The following is a 15,879-nucleotide window of genomic DNA, read 5'->3' as shown; positions in this document are numbered from 1 at the left end:
AAACCGATTAGGGGACACTAACTCACCAAGTCTCAACGCCCCAAAAAAGGCCAATGAAAACGCCAACTGAAACAAAACAGCCTCAAAATGAGAACAACAAATATCCTCCAACGCCTCCCCCAAATGTTCCAACGTCCCAAAAGAAATGGGCCACCGCGCATCGCAAGTGGATGGACCCTTCCGAAAACCTTTTATCGCCTGCCGAATCAAGAAATCCTTAGTAACATCCACAGAACCCTGAAGCTTGAAACCAAAAGCCAATCCAGCTATAAATTTATTCAGCCGTGACACCGACCAACCCCATTCCTCCGCTGACCCAATCAAAAACAACAACGCCATCACCTTGTCACCATCTGAATGAACCAAACCCAACTGCTCCAACCAGCCTTCCCACATATGCCACGACGATTCGTAACCTGACCACGTCCTTCCCGACACCGAGGCCTGTATCAGCCGACCTCCACGTCCGCAACAATCCACCATAAATGAGAAGGGCATGGTGTTCCTACATCCTCCGCTTCTGGAACCAACTCCCGAAACCGCTGCCACTGCAAACGAGGCAAAGCATCGGCTATAGAGTTTTGAACGCCGGGAACATGCACCGCCGAGATCCAGGTATTCAACTCCAAGCACCGCAACACTAACTCCCGAACCAATCTGATTACCGGGGTAGAGGAAGACGAAAGACTATTAATCATCGCCACCACGCTCAAATTATCGCAATGGAAACGTACACGCCTATCCTGAAACGTACAACCCCAAATGAACACCGAAACCACAATTGGAAAAAGCTCAAGCAATGTCAAATTTCTCGTCAAACCAGTTTCACACCACCAATCAGGCCATCCGCCAACGCTCCATTTACCAGCACAATAGGCCCCATAGCCAACACTGCCAGCTGCGTCCGTAAAGATTTCGCAATCAAAATCATTCACATCCTCCTGTTGAATCAACGCCCGGCCGTTATACTTATCCAAGAAACGCCGCCAGATGACTAAATCCTCCCTATGCTCCTTATTCAATCGTATAAAATGATGTGCAGACCGCACACCCGCAGTTGCCCTTGACAATCTTCTGCAAAAAATCCTGCCCATAGGCATGATACGGCACGCAAAATTCAACCGCCCCAACGACTGCAATTCTTTTAACGTAACCTTGCGCAATTTTTCACATCTCAGCACCTCCTGTCATAACGCCAGCAACTTCTCCTCTGGTAACCTGCACTCCATCCGCTCTGAGTCAATGAGAATACCCAAAAAACTCAAAGCCGTGCAAGGGCCTTCCATTTTTTCTTGCGCCAAAGGCATACCAAACTGTCCCGCCACCCATTCCATGCTAGCCAACAGATTTCCACACAACAACGAATCCGGGGGGCCAACAAACAAAAAATCATCCAAGTAATGGATGACAGACGGAATTTGGGAAACATCCCGAACAACCCACTCAAGAAAAGTACTAAAAGACTCAAACAATGAACATGAAATCGAACAACCCATAGGCAAACACCTATCCAAATAAAACCCCCCATTCCAAAAACATCCTAACAATGGGATACTATCGGGGTGAACCGGAAGCAATCGGAAAGCCGATTCGACATCCGTTTTAGCCATTAAGGCCCCTGCTCCATACCTACGCACCCATTGTACCGCAGCATCGAAGGAAGTATAAACCACCGAACAAAGCTCCTCAGCGATGCCATCATTAACCGACTGACCCTACGGGTACGACAGATGCTGAATCAGGCGGAACTTGTTAGGCTCCTTTTTAGGGACAACCCCCAGAGGCGAAACAACCACCCCTTCCATTGGTAAAACGCTAAACGGCCCCGCCATACGTCCTAGCTCGACCTCCTTCGCCAATTTAGCTGTAACTACCTCCGCCTGTAAATTAGCCGACCTCAAATTCTTTTTTGAAAACGGGATAGCATGAGCCGGATGAGGAATCCGAAAACCCTCAGAAAAACTATCCCATAGTAACCTTGCCTTTTCCTGATCTGGATACCTACTTAGATAAGGGGCCATCCTTTGAACCTTCACTGGTGTCGCCCCCTTGACCGCCACCCACTGCTGGTTTACCCCTTGCCTTTTTAAAACATTTGGCCGCTCCATGAGAGGCCCCGCTGCAGTGAGAACAGACATGCTTGAACTTGCATGTACTGCCATACTTGCATTGGCCATCATTGAACTGCCAACACGTCCCTGTTTTGTCCTTAGCCCCTTGTGACCCCTGTCCCCCAGCTCCCTGTCCTGACTGCTGACTGCTACCCGCTCCCCCGCCAAGAAAGGACTGCCCAAACCGCGTTCGTGCCATAACTTTCAACCACAACCCTATGTCCTTTTGCTCCCATTTTATCTCGGGCCTGACCGCCTTCCTTTGCCAAAACTGTTCATCGTACCGTAGCCACGCCTGGCCCCCGTACGCCCTGTGCGCTTCCCCTATAGCATCCTGGTAACAAAACAGGCCCGAACAGTTCTCTGGGAACTTTTCCCCAATAACACTCGCCAAGATTGAAAACGCCTGCTGCCAATTCACAAAAGTCTGCGGTATTAAACGCCAGCGCCTCTTTTCTTCCTCCACCTTTTTACTATCCTCCTTCTTACCCTTATCTAGATTAAACTTCTCCAAAGGCAGGAGGGAGAAAATCTCCACATATTCATCTTTCCAAATTTTCTCCTTTATTTCTTTCTTTAAATGAGCCCCCAGCGGCCCCTCAAAACACACATAAACCTCTCCCTTAGCTCTATCATCCAATTTAATCGTATCCGCTTTTCCCTTTTCTGTTTGAACCGACACTGACACCCCCGCAGCCGACACTGGCTCACCGCCACTCGCACCACCCAATCCCACTACCACCCCGGCACCCTGGCCGGACACCGGCAACCACGCGCTTACCGGAGATGACCGCGCACAATCCGAGCCCCCCTGATCCAATCTCCGCAAAAACTGAGACATACCCTCCGACAGCTCCCTGACCCCCAGAACACCAACAGCGCTAGTCCCTCCTCTCCCTGCCAAACTGACCCCCCCATACAAGCTATCCCCAGACCGTATTCCACTATCTAACCCCGCAAAAGAATCAATCTCATACTCACGAAGCTGCGGAGGTGCTGTGTCCCCGCCAGCCGTACGATCACCGAAGTCGTGTGGGTCACTCCCGGATCCGGATTCCTCTGCGCTGCTGTGTTGCTCCTGGCCTGCACCCCTTGCCTCCTCGTCACCAGGGGGGACCGGAGCAGATGAAACGGACCTCTCTCCCGATCTTCTGGGCGACCTGGACCTGGTCGCTGCCAGCCCGTCTCCATGCCTGTCTTCTTGCTGGGCCCTGCCATGAGCCCCAGCGTCCGCCGAACCGTGTCCCCTCCGAACTGGGCCAGGCTGGGGTGTTGAAGTACGCCTGCCCGTCGCCCTGCCTCTTGCCACGCTGCCCCTGCCAGGCACCAGGGGTGGGTCAGACCCCCTGTTACCCGCCGCCGGATCGCTGCTTCCGTTCCCGCCGGCCCTCCGCACCACCGCTGCTCCCTGAGGGGTCCTGGTCGTCGACGTTGCCGTCGCCGGCGCAGCCATCCGTGCTGCTCCGCGCCGGGTAACGCTCCTGCTCACCGCCGCCATGTTCTGCCTGGGAACCGGAACTACCCCAGGTACTTCCAGTGCAGCCCGCGCCTCACTTCGGGCCTGCACCGCTGATGCTCCAGATCGCCGCCCAGCACCTGCAGCGCCGGCCGGAGGATTCCTGCCAGAGGACGGGCCAGGGAGAAGTGGTGACCCGCGGCCCGCGCCCTCTGCAGGGTCTTGAGAGGGGCTCCGTGGCCGGCGTCTGCCGCACTCTCCGAGCTCCGGGGACAAACGCTCTGGGGGACGGGTCCTCCTGGATCTGGTCCCCTGGACACCGGAACCGCCCAGAAGGGATGCCAGCTGCTCCTCAAGCCAGCCACTGTACCTGGACCAGGCCATCTCCCGCAGCTGCGTCACCAATGCATCCACCGAGGACATCGTGCGTCTTCTCGCTCTGCTGATTAATGAGGTAATGGCCCCAATCCTGCACTTTTCCCCAAAAACCCGCCCCACAAGCTACAGGCCACCCCTTTTCTCCTCCCCCAAAGCCAATCCCCATTGGCCTTGCTTTAAATTTAAAAACTGCTCCCCCAGTCCCCTTGGCAACGCAGTCATGGGGAGCTTTTGTTAACTGCGTGCCTACAGCCCACCCGCTGGAGTACACAGGCGACATAGCTGGGTTCAGCGGAGGACTACTGTAATAAGTGGCTCAGACAGACAGACAGATAGAGGCCTAACCGAAAAAAAGGTGGCTAAATGCAGGTCAAAACTGCTAGCAGGACGAACCAGGCGGCCTAGCTTGTTTCAGGTGGGGGGACAGTTGTAGTGTGTGGCGAAGACAGACAGACAGAGGCCTAACATAAAAAAAGGTGTCTAAATGCAGTTCAAAACTGCTAGCAGGACTAAGCGGGCGTCTTAGCTTGTTTCAGGGGGGGGGGGGAGTTGTAATGTGTGGCGCCGACAGACAGACAGAGGCCTAACCTAAAAAAAGGTGTCTAAATGCAGTTCAAAACTGCTAGCAGGACTAACCAGGCAGCCTAGCTTGTTTCAGGGGGGAGGACAGTTGTAATGTGTGGAGCCGACAGACAGACAGACAGAGGCCTAACCTAAAAAAGGTGGCTAAATGCAGGTCAAAACTGCTAGCAGGACTAAGGAGGTGGCCTAGCTTGTTTCAGGGGGACAGTTGTAATGTGTGGAGCAGACAGACACAGACAGAGGCCTAACATGAAAAAGGTGGCTAAATGCAGGTCAAAACTGCTAGCAGGACGAACCAGGCGGCCTAGCTTGTTTCGGGGGGGACAGTTGTAATGTGTGGCGAAGACAGACAGACAGAAAGAGGCCTAACCTAAAAAAAGGTGTCTAAATGCAGTTCAAAACTGCTAGCAGGACTAATCGGGCGGCCTAGCTTGTTTCAGGGGGGGGACAGTTGTAATGTGTGGCGCCGACAGACAGACAGAGGCCTAACCTAAAAAAAGATGTCTAAATGCAGTTCAATTGAAAAAACTGACCGTCACATCCAAACATAGACTAAGTGTGAACAGTTGCTAAACCTAGAGTAACCAACTCCCATACAGCCAAACAAATAAGGTAGCACACTGCAGCGCTAAAACATGCAAACATGAAATATGAAAACTAAATCGCATTACTGCACTAGAAATATGAAAAATGAGAGCGTTTAGCGCATAAAAATGGCCAATTTTATGTATACCTGATAGCCACTTTACGGCATCTCTCTTATATCAGGTCCTACGCTTGCCTTCCTCGCTGAGAATAAACGTCTCCATGTGAATGGGTACCTGTGAAAACCTCTTCCTAGACTCATATTCTCTATCTCTGTGGAGGGGTACTGGACCTGCTGCAATTAAAACACCTGTTGCTAGGAGGCGGAGTGCTCGGTCAGAAGGCTAAATAATACATTTGAAAAAACTGACCGTCACATCCAAACATAGACTAAGTGTGAACAGGTGCTAAACCTAGAGTAACCAACTCCCATACAGCCAAACAAATAAGGTAGCACACTGCAGCGCTAAAACATGCAAACATGAAATATGAAAATTAAATCGCATTACTGCACTAGAAATATGAAATACTGGATACTGGACCTGCTGCAATTAAATCACCTGTGGCTAGGAGGCGGAGATGCCGTAAAGTGGCTATCAGGTACACATAAAATTGGCCATTTTTATGCGCTAAGCACTCTCATTTTTCATATTTCTAGTGCAGTAATGCGATTTAGTTTTCATATTCAGAACCAGGTGGCCTAGCTTGTTTCAGGGGGGGGACAGTTGTAATGTGTGGCGCCGACAGACAGACAGACAGACAGAGGCCTAACCTAAAAAAAGGTGTCTAAATGCAGTTCAAAACTGCTAGCAGGACTAACCAGGCGGCCTAGCGTGTTTCAGGAGGGGACAGTTGTAATGTTTGGACAGACAGACGGAGGCCTAACCTAAAAAAAGGTGGCTAAAGGCAATTCAAAACTGCTAGCAGGACTAAGCAGGCGGCCTAGCTTGTTTCAGCGTGGGAGGACAACTGTTATGAGAGGCTGACACAGTTACTAGGCACAAATCAGTAAGTAGGCTACATGCAGTTCACAATCGGTAACAGGAGTACAGAGGTGGCATGGCTTTGTTCAGCGGAGGTCAACTGTTAGAAGTGGCTGACACAGTTAGTAGGCCAAAATACTAAAGTGGGCTAAATATCAGCCAAGGAATTGGTCATAAATAGTGTTGAGCATTCCGATACCGCAAGTATCGGGTATCGGCCAATACTTGCCGTATCGGAATTCCGATACCGAGATCCGATACTTTTGTGGTATCGGGAATCGGTATTGGGATTAATATCAATGTGTAAAATAAAGAATTAAAATAAAAAATAGGGATATACTCACCTCTCCGGCAGCCTCTGGCGGTTACCGCCGTAACTGGGAGCCGTTGTACCTAAGAATGCGCACTTGAAGGGCCTTAGATGAGATCACTGCGCTCTGATTGGTCGCGTAGCGGTCGCGTGACCGCTACATGACCAATCACAAAGCCGTGACGTCACCTGAGGTCTTTCAAGCGCTTGAAAGACCTTAGGTGACGTCACGGCTTTGTGATCGGTCGCGTAGCGGTCACGCGACCGCTACGCGACCAATCAGAGCGCAGTGACCTCATCTAAGGCCCTTCAAGTGCGCATTCTTAGGTACAACGGCTCCCGGTTACGGCGGTAACCGCCAGAGGCCGCCGGAGAGGTGAGTATATCCCTATTTTTTATTTTAATTCTTTATTTTACACATTGATATGGATCCCAGGGCCTGAAGGAGAGTTTCCTCTCCTTCAGACCCTGGGAACCATCAGGATACCGTCCGATACTTGGTGTCCCATTGACTTGTATGGGTATCGGGTATCGGTATCGGATTAGATCCGATACTTTGCCGGTATCGGCCGATACTTTCCGATACCGATACTTTCAAGTATCGGACGGTATCGCTCAACACTAGTCATAAATAAACTGGTGGCATAGCGAGGTACAGGGGTGGGCTCCTCTGCAGAGTTGCAGACAGGGGTAGTTGGTCCAAAGTATTAAGGGGTCTAAATGGAGGCCACGGCCCCTGTATTTTTTTACTATCATCTATCATTGCAACAAATTTGTTATGGCAGTGTCATTTAAGGATTTAACAGCACAGACTACACAGTGGTGGGGCAGGGAGAGGTAAGTTTTGCAAGTGGTAGAGCACAGTTCGAGCTGGGGGGAACACTCTCTCGTGGGCGGCGGTACTGGCCCAGGGCCCCTCATATTACGACCATGTGTCTGACGTTGGTTGTGCACCACCACCGTCAGAGACACTTCATTGTACTATGAGGAACCCTGTGCCAGTGCCGTGGCCCAAGAGTGGCCCACCCACCTGTCTAGGCAAACGGCAATCTCAAGGGTGCTTGCGCCACATTGTAACCACGGCCCTGTGGGGGGAGTCGGACCATTTAGGGAGGTATACAAATGGCCTATGGTGGACATTCGGCAACCTGCAAATGGCGGAATTGGAGCAGTCAGTAAGAGGAGGCCAAAACCAAGAAATTTTTTGGCAAGCTCCGTGTCAGCAGGGGAAGGTGGGGCAAAATAATTCAAAATCCATGATTGGTTCATTTTAATGAAGGTTAGATCATCAACATTTCGGGGAGACAGACGTGTCCTTTTTTCGGTCAGTATTGAACCAGCAGCACTGAAGACTCTTTCTGAGAGCACACTAGCAGCTGGGCAAGCGAGCTCCTGTAATGCATATTCTGCCAATTCGGGCCAGGTGTCTAGTTTAGATGCCCAGTAATCAAAGGGGAATGACCTGTGAGGGAGAACATCGATATTGGCGGAAAAATAGTTGGTAACCATACTGGTCAAATGCTGTCTCCTGTCACTTTGAATCGATGCAGCAGTACCTGTCATGTCTGTGGTCATTGCGAAATCACTCCACAACCTGGTGAGAAATTCCCTCTGTCCAATGCCTCTTCGGCTTTGTGCACCTCTAGCACCTCTGCCATGTTGCCCCCTACAGCTCATGCGAGAACCATCAGCACCGCTGTGTGCTGGGAATGCCTGAACCAAACGGTCTACAAGAGTTGCTTGTTTGGTAGCCAATATTTGCTCAAGGTTCTCATGTGGCATGATATTTTGTAATTTGCCTTTGTATCGTGGATCCAGGAGGCAGGCCAACCAGTAATCGTCATCGGTCATCATTTTGATAATGCAGGGGTCCCGTTTTAGGATAAGCAAGGCATACTCTGCCATGTGGGCCAAAGTTCCAGGTGTCAATCCACTGCTTGTGCTGGGTTGAGGATCACTTTCTTGAAAATCTACCTCACTTGTGTACCGCAAAAACCCTGCACCTGACCTTGCAATGCCACCAGTTTCTATTGCCCCCTGAGAAGCATCCTCCTCCCATAAATATTCAGCCCCATCATCCTCCTCCTCCTCCTCCTCCCCTTCATCCACCACCTCGTCCCGGAGAATTCCCTGACCAGACAATGGCTGACTGTCATCAAGGCTTCCCTCCTCCTCGGCCGCAGACGCCTGCTCCTTGATGTGCATCAAACTTTGCATCAGCAGACGCATTAGTGCGATGCTCATGCTTATGATGGCGTCGTCTGCACTGACAAGCCGTGTGCATTCCTCAAAACACTGAAGGACTTGAGAGAGGTCTTGGAGCTTAGACCACTGCACAACAGACAACTCCATGTCTCCAATCCAACTGCCTGCCCGTGTATGTGTATCCTCCCACAAATACGTGACAGCACGCCTCTGTTCGCACAGCCTCTGAAGCATGTGCAGTGTAGAGTTCCACCTTGCTGCAACATCTATTATTAGGCGGTGCTGGGGAAGATTCAGCGATCGCTGATGGTTAAGCATACGGCTGGAGTGTACGGGTGACCGGCGGATGTGGGAGCAAAGTCTGCGCACCTTCAGGAGCAGAGCTGGTAAATCAGGGTAATTCTTGAGGAAGCACTGCACCACAAGGTTCAAGGTGTGAGCCAGGCAAGGTATGTGTTTCATTTCGGAAAGGGCTATGGCAGCCATAAAATTCCTTCCGTTAACACTGACTACCTTGCCTGCCTCAAGATTTACACTGCCCAGCCATGAATGAGTTTCTTGCTGCAAGAACTCGGCCAGAACTTCCGCGGTGTGTCTGTTGTTGCCCAAACACTTCATTTCTAACACAGCCTGCTGACGCTTACCACTAGCTGTTCCATAATGGGACATCACGGGTGCAACACTGGCAGCTGCGGATGGAGTGTTCGTGCGACTGAGCTCTGTGGACGAGCTTTCGCTTCTGGAGGAGGAGAAGGTGCAAACGCCTACAGCCAACTATTTCCTAGACCATGGGCTAGGCATCCACCACATTAACCCAGTGTGCCGTGATGGACACGTAACATCCCTGGCCATGCATACTGGTCCATGCATCAGTTGTGAGGTGCACCTTTCTACTGACCGATTGCCTCAGTACATGGACAATACGTTCTTTGACATGTTGGTGTAGTGCTGGGATGGCTTTTCTCGCAAAGAAGTGTCGACTGGGTAGGTCATAGTGTGGTACTGCATAGGCCTTCAGGGCTTTGAAAGCCTCTCTTTCAACTAACCGGTACGTCATCATCTCTAACGAGATTAGTAGAGCAATGTAGCCATTCAAACACTGTGTACGCGGATGAGAGGAAGAGTACTTTTCCTATCTAGAGTCTCTTGTAGGCTGAGCTGGACTGGAGAGCTGCATATGGTGGAACTAGCGGGGGTGGTGGTGGACATGGCAGATTGAGAGAGGCTTGGTGATAGTATTCTTGATGTGGGCCTACCTACAGTGTTTCCAACCAAAAACCTTGTGATTCCCTGACTGCTTTGGCCTTGCAACAATACCTCCACATTTGTTACTGGTGGTGTCATAACCGGTGGGCTTCCAGTGAGAGAAGCAATGTTGTATTGCTGACTAACTTCAATATGAGCAGGTGCATCAGTGGTACGGGAAGTTTGGTAGTTAGTCAATGCTTTCAAGTGCCTGCTGGTTAGATGTCTACGCATGCACGTTTAAACTTTGTAGATTCTTCCCTCTGCTAAAGGTCTTGGAGCATTTCTTACATATAACTTTAGACTGATCATTCGGATTTTGGTTAAAAAATTGCCACACTGCACTCGTCCTACTATGGAATACCTTTTCAGGCTTTGCACGCCGTGCTACTGTCACTGGATTGCAATGCTGTCCTACACCTGTTGTGGTTTTTGACACACGTTTTTGGCCTGAGGTCGGCCTGCCAGATGAAAGATGTTGCGATGTTGATGCCTGCTGCGGTTCATCCTCCTCCGCTTCAGAGCTACTGCCAGCGGCACCCTGTTAACCCAATGGCTGACAATCGGGGTCAACAACTGGGTCATCTATCACCTCCTTTTCAATGTCCTGTGCACCGTCCTCTGTGACACCGTGTAAGGTGCTATAGCGTTCGGGACGGGGTACCATAGTCTCATCAGGGTCAGATTCTGGCTCAGTACACTGCGAGGGCAATGTTGTGATCTGAGTCAATGGAACAGCATAATAATCTAGCTGTGGCTGTGCATCTGTGCACTCCATGTCCGATTCATCTTGTATTTGGCTGTGAACAATTTCCCTTTCTAACCCAGGCACGGTATGTGTAAAGAGCTCCATGGAGTAAACTGTAGTGTCGCCTGCCACATCCTTCACTTTTGCTTTGGGTGAAGGACACAAGGAAGCGACTTGTTTATGACCGTGAGCATCCACTGACTACTCGCTGCTTTTAAATTTGGAACTTTTGGAAGAAGAGGCGAAAGAGCTAGAGGCTGAGTCAGCAAGGAAAGCCAAAACTTTTTCCTGCTGCTCTGGCTTTAAAAGCTGTTTTCCTACTCCCAGATAAGGGTGCCTTCGAGGCCTTGTGTAGCCAGACGATGACGCTGGCTCAACACCTCCAGCCTTAGTTGCTATTGTGCTTTTGCCACTACCACCAGATGCACCACCACCATCAGTACCAGCTGGCAACCACCGCCCACGGGCTCTTCCACCAGACTTCCTCATTTTTTGGAAAATCTAACCAAAATAACAACCGTTATATGGTACTGTAAAACAAGGTAGAAGGTGTATATAAACTTATTGAGAATTTAAATCACCCTTTTTTTTGGGAGACTGAACCAAAACTCAGGCCCTGTGCATTAAACAACGCAATCTATGTGGGAGAAAGTGGCCGTCTGACATGTGACAAACTAACAGGACTGAAGTATATCCACTTTGTGAGAAGTCGAATCTCACTTTTTTTTGGGAGACTGAACCAAAACTCAGGCCCAGTGTATAAAACAACACAATGTAAGTGGCAGAAAGTGGCTGGAAGATATATGAAAAAATACAAGGACTGTAGTACAATTTCAATCTCCCTACAATGATCTCAGGACAAATATGGCAGCAATAAAAAGGACTGCTGCACACAAAAGTGTAGACAAATAAACAAGATAACTGTGCAGAAAGGAGCAACAGGATTTTTGCTTTTAAAAAAGCGGTTGGTTTGTACAGCAGTGGTGCAAACAGCAATGCAGCTAGCAGGGAGCCTTATAAGGCAGCCTAGTAAGCTACAGAGCTGATGCACAAAAATATAGCCTCCACTGTCCCTGCAAAAAAAGGTGGTGCTGGACAGTGGAAATCACTACAGCACAAGCAGTTTTGGGGTTAATATTCCCTCCCTAACTATATCCCTTCTGATGAAGCTGCAGCAACCTCTCCCTATGCTAAGATCGGCAGAAGTAAGATGGCGGTCGGTGTGCATGCCCCTTTATAGCCCCTGTGATGCCGCAAAAAGCAAGCCAATCACTGTCATGCCCTTCTCTAAGATGGTGGGGACCGAGAGCTATGTCATCACACTGCCCACACTCTGCGTCCTCCTTCATTGGCTGAAAAATGGCGCTGAAAGCGTCATACAAAATGCGACTTTTGTGCGCAAATCGCCGACCTCATGGCCGATCCCACACTAGGATCGGGTTGGGTTTCATGAAACCCGACTTTGCCGAAAGTCGGCGATTTTTGAATTTGTCCGATCCGTTTCGCTCATCCCTAGTCTTTACCTGGTTTACTTGTGGAATCAGGCCACAGTCCAGGGTACAGGCAACAGGTGTCGATAGAGTCCAGGCAGCCTGAAAACAAGTGGGAATCCCTTTGCCATGTCAGTTTGGGAGCCTTCCTCTATGTGCTGGTTAATGGTCCCTTGCTGCCTGTGGTTTTATGACAAGGTCCTCATTTACTGAATGTCCTGGGACAGTCCCTGCATGGTAGGCAACTTGAGCGGTCTCTTTGGGGTCTCTACACACGGTTACTCTGGGCTCTGGAATGTTGCTGTTCCTCAGGTGTAATGTGGGCAAGTCCCTTTCAGCTTCCTGCCCTCCGGTTCTGCCATGGGACTCGTAGTTCCACACAGCCTCGGGCTCTCGGTACCCGGTTACTGCGCTTTAGCCTAGAAGGAGCCCAGTTTTTGCTCCCTTCCAGCTCCTATATGTTGCATGTACAGCTCACCTGTCAAAGGGACCCTCCTTGTTTCCAGGCATGGCACTACCCTCCCCGAGAGGAAGGCAATACTACTGTGTTACCTGAACTCCTGGGGTGCCACATTCCCCCTCGTTAAATCCAGTACTCCCAGACTGGGAAAAGAAAACATAAATATTACAGGTTAGACAATTGCAATATTTTGAAAAAGGCATTTAAACAGGGCAAACAGGACCTTTATGACAAGGTCCTCATTTACTGAATGTCCTGGGACAGTCCCTGCATGGTAGGCAACTTGAGCGGTCTCTTTGGGGTCTCTACACATGGTTACTCTGGGCTCTGGAATGTTGCTGTTCCTCAGGTGTAATGTGGGCAAGTCCCTTTCAGCTTCCTGCCCTCCGGTTCTGCCATGGGACTCGTAGTTCCACACAGCCTCAGGCTCTCGGTACCCGGTTACTGCGCTTTAGCCTAGAAGGAGCCCAGTTTTTGCTCCCTTCCAGCTCCTTAATTCTCATATTTAATATTACAGTCATGAAGCACCAATATACTTTGTATAGATGTGTGGTAAATACCAACTCTCTCTAGGCACTCCTCTGGTGCCCTTCTGGGACTACTCCAAACCAATACATAAACAAGAACACGGAGGAAAAAAGTCCACTTAAACATATTTAGAAAACAATATTCAAAAGGTTTATTAAGTAATAACAATCATATACAAATACAAATATGTAAGATACAAAACATGGGTGTATTGTCAATACAGCCATATAGCAGAAGACACATAAAGGAGAAAATGCGGCAATGACCAAGTCAGGGGGGGAGCACACGAATAAACCTTTCGGGTAGCAACATCAATTCAAAGTATAGAGAAAACGTATGATCAAATACAGTCACTATATCCAACTCACGTGGCTAAATTGCCCAAAATACATGATCACATATTCATATTGATATATAATCGCTGCTTACCCATTGTGGATCAGGTATGGCCTCCCCACCTCACTCGGTCCCCCCGGACACGCGTTTCGCGTAGCTTTTTCAACAGGGTGTATCCATAGTGTGTCTCATTGTGCTTAAATATCATAAACCCGGAAGTAGAACCGGTGAAATCGGCGCATGCGCAGTGGCATCCAGGGTGCATCATCCAGTAGGGCCATCACAGTGGGGCGTGTGTTAGAGGCGGAGCTCCACCTTCTAAACACAAGGAGTGTAACACTCCCCACTTGTAAGTGATAGGTCCACGAGAAGATGGCTACGATGGACTACACCGGGCATGCGCACCACCAGCTCCCAATTAAAAGCCCATGGCTGCAGCCATTTTTTTAGTGATGAAAACAAACTCGAAAAAAAGATTGCCGCAGCATCCCAAAATGTACGTAAAACCGGAACGCTAAATAAATTCAAAACGTCCTCAGTAGAGTGGAAAAGCGGGTCGCTAAAGAGATGCAAAAATTTATAACGCAACCCATATATTCAGAGTAAGTGAATTTACATATAAACAATAAAAAAAGAGAAAAAACACAATTTTAGAAAGAGACAACCAACAAAGAAAGACGGTGACATTCATATAAATATGTGATGTCAAAGAAGCATATATCATGCATGTGAAGCATTTATGTGACTCTCTGTGTATATATTAGGAAACAGACCCCACTTCACAATGGGGAATATAATATACTATGTGCTAGTAGACGCTTACAACCCCAGCGTACATTCTTAATATAAAAAGGTCCTCTAAGAAGACCTTAATATAAACAAATAAGGTCAAAACTGGTATGTGGTCCTGCACATTCTTAAAAATCGCAGGGTGCCAAAGTGAAACCTAGTGAGTAACCAATGGACCCCAACCCCAAAACAGGGCCCAATCATATAAACATATGGAACAGTCTCATACAGACATTCATTAAAAGAGTAGTGTATAAATATGAAAACCACATATTAAAAGTGAAAACACATAAAACACATAAAAAACATGTAAAAAGCATGTAAACAACATGTGACAATCCACTTACACTCGCACTGTGCGAGTAGCTTGGTCATATTGCCACCCCTGATACCTCCATGTATTTTGTCTATCCCTCTCACTTTTAGGCCCCTAGGGTCTGATCCGTGGAACAGCCGAAAGTGCCTGGGTATTGTTTTTAAGACCGATGGATCTTCTTCTTCTTTACCAGCCAAAATATCCCTTACGTGTTCGCGCGTCTGAACCTTTAATTCCCTAGATGTGAGACCAACATAAATCAGGGAGCAGGGCGAAGCCAGCCTATCCAAATTTATGCAGGCCCTGAATATTAATAATTTTAATTTGAAATTTACACATACTTGGCATTCCAAGGAAATTAATTTTTTGGATATTACTTTGTGTGTTGCCGAGGATGGCTCTATCGAAACAGATTTATATCGCAAGGAATCATCTGTGAACTCCTTGCTTCACGCCTCCTCGGCACACAATTATTCGGTTATCAAAGCCATCCCAGTTGGACAATTCTTGAGGAACAGGCGGGTTTGCTCTACAGATGCCCGCTTTGAGAGACAGTCCGCCATCCTTACGGAACGTTTTAGGGCACGAGGATACAGCCATCGTAGCATCAGGGCAGGGTATGGACGGGCTAGACATACACGGAGAGAGGACCTACTTAGGGGGTCGAACAGATCAGGAGCGAATGATGAGATGGCAATTAGATTTATTTCTACTGAAAATTGCCAATGGCACCGCATTCGTGAGGTGTTCAGTAAACACTGGTCCGTGCTACAGACCGATAGTGCTTTGGCCCCATATCTTACAAAATCTCCTCTGATGACACAAAGAAGAGCCAAAAACTTGAAAGACACATTAGTAAGGAGCCATTACATAACAACAAAAAGTAAAACATTTCTTGGCATGAGGAATCCTAGACAGGGATGTTTTCCTTGTGGCTCGTGTGTCGCGTGTCCGAACATCCTTAGATGTGGGACCTTCAGGAATTCGGATGGGAGCAGGGAATTTAAGATAAGAGAATACATCTCATGTAACACTACTTTTGTGGTCTATTATGCGACCTGTCCCTGCTCCCTGATTTATGTTGGTCTCACATCTAGGGAATTAAAGGTTCGGACGCGCGAACACGTAAGGGATATTTTGGCTGGTAAAGAAGAAGAAGATCCATCGGTCTTAAAAACAATACCCAGGCACTTTCGGCTGTTCCACGGATCAGACCCTAGGGGCCTAAAAGTGAGAGGGATAGACAAAATACATGGAGGTATCAGGGGTGGCAATATGACCAAGCTACTCGCACAGTGCGAGTGTAAGTGGATTGTCACCCTTGATACCCTTGCCCCCAAGGGACTTAATGAACAGC

Source organism: Ranitomeya variabilis, chromosome 2, assembly GCF_051348905.1.
Source record: "Ranitomeya variabilis isolate aRanVar5 chromosome 2, aRanVar5.hap1, whole genome shotgun sequence".
In the NCBI taxonomy this organism is placed as follows: Eukaryota; Metazoa; Chordata; class Amphibia; order Anura; family Dendrobatidae; genus Ranitomeya; species Ranitomeya variabilis.
Note: the sequence above shows the minus strand (reverse complement) of the source record.